The 2,234-nt window shown below is 37.0% G+C and overlaps 1 protein-coding gene across 1 annotated transcript in view; it reads right to left on the minus strand.

Annotated features, from left to right (window-relative positions):
* The window catches only part of LOC106874359 (extracellular matrix protein 3), a 553,132-nt gene that overhangs the window by 511,147 nt on the left and 39,751 nt on the right, over positions 1 to 2,234 (minus strand). The gene's annotated exons all lie outside the window — the stretch shown is intronic.

Genomic DNA, 2,234 nt, shown 5'->3' on the forward strand with positions numbered 1-2,234 from the left:
TATATATATATATATATATATATATATATATATATATATATATTATACACGTATATGCATACATACACATATACGTGCATATACGTCTCTATATTCTCTATAAATGCATACAGACAAACGCACACATACATATATATATGTATGTATTATGTATGTATGTATATGCATGTAGGTAGGTGTATGTATGCGCATGCGTGCATATGCATGCAGACACACACACGTATATTCACACAGACAAAAATCTCTCTCTTTCTCTCTCTCCCTCTTTCAAACACACACACGCACACACATATATAAATATAAGCAAGCAAATCATACACTCAAAGGTACATGCATGCCCCACAGATTGTTAGAACAATGTTTTAGTGTATGAATAAAAGTAAGAGAGAGAGAGAGAGGGGGGAGAGAGATTGAGAAATAGAGAGAGAGAGAGGGAGAGAGAGAAAGAGAGAGAGAAAGAGAGAGAGAGAGAGAGAGAGAGGAAGAGAGAGAATTAGACAGAGAGAGAGAGAGAAAGAAAGAGGAACGGGGTGCTGGAATTGTTAGATAGGGTGTTTGGGTTACAGAGATTTTTATAAAGGCGTTTTAGAACACGGTGACGAGTTAACAGCATTTACATTCCCAAATGGTAATTTACGCATGTTAGAATATATTTACATACATACACACACACACACACACACACACACACACACATACACACACACACTTGCACGTGAGGCCGTCTAGCATCCTATACATATGCGTAAACGCTTGCATAAAAAATCCTTCACTTACATCTCTGTAGAGTGAGCTTTGATAAGCCGGCATTGCATGCGTTCCCATACGTGCAATATTACCCCTCCCCCACTCGAAAAAAAAAAACATGCTACAGACATAGAAAACCAAAACACTACTCGACAAATGCCCTACCATGCGTTGCATCAGTTAAGCCACAGTAAACTGAGTTTTAGAGTTTTGATTTACGAATGAGAGCAATTTATGAAACAAAACTAAATTCATATATATATCTCTTTTCTTTTTATTTGTTTCAGTCATTTGATTGCGGCCATGCTGGAGCACCGCCTTTGGTCAAACAAAATCGACCCCCCAGGCCTTATTCTTTGTAAGCCTAGTACTTATTCTATCGGACTCTTTTGCTGAACCGTTAAGTTACGGCGACGTGAACACACCAACGTCGGTTGTCAAGCGACGGTGGGGTGGACAAACACTGACACACAAACATGCACAGACAGACACACATACACACACACACACACACACATATATTATATACGACGGGCTTCTTTAAATTTCCGTCTACCAAATCCACTCACAAGGCTTTGTTCGGCCCGAGGCTATAGTAGAAGATACTTGCCCCAAGGTGCCACTTAGTGGGACTGAACCCGGAACCATGTGGTTGGTAAGCAAGCTACTTACTACATCCGTTTATGATATTTACATTATAGGTAATTACGTCTAGGTATTGATATACATGTACATATGAAGAAGAATCATATGTATGTATGTATGATATTGGCAAGAAGACAAAGATTAAATTTAGCAAATCTTCAATAGTCCTTACAATTGTTTCTGTACCATCCCTTTTTCTACCTTATTGCTTGTAATTGATTCCGTGTGGAAATCACGTCATTTTTCACACTGAATTTTTCATATGCAACATGATTAGTGATAATTGTAACGATATTGAAACAACTGTAAAGAATATTGATTTCAAATTTTGGCACAAAATTTCGAGGTGGAGTGGGGTGGAGGTCTTGTCGATTACACCGACTCCCAGAATCCAACTGGTATTTACTTAATCGGTCCCGAAAAGATAAAAGACAAACTCGACCTCGGTGGAGTTTGAACTCAGAACGTAAAGACGGACGAAATGCCGAAAACGATCTTGTTAGCTAGCAGCCTTAATTGTAAAGAATATTAAAACTGTGCCAAATTAATTCTTCGACTCCTTACCAGTATTATGTATTACTTGTCAAAATACCTGGAATTCCTGTACCAATAAACATCAAATTTAGGAATACACCTATTTTCTACCTTTTCAAATGCTAGACTATATATAACTGATGAAGAATTAGGGCTTTCTCTATCGGTCCTATGTCTACATTTTTTAGCTATCGTTGTTTATTTAATGCATTTTTCATTTATTGAATAACTGAACGCCACGCATTCCGACTTTTGTTAATAGTAAGTTTTCATATATTCATATATATATATATATATATATATATATA

This window comes from Octopus bimaculoides, chromosome 2, assembly GCF_001194135.2.
Source record: "Octopus bimaculoides isolate UCB-OBI-ISO-001 chromosome 2, ASM119413v2, whole genome shotgun sequence".
NCBI lineage: Eukaryota > Metazoa > Mollusca > Cephalopoda > Octopoda > Octopodidae > Octopus > Octopus bimaculoides.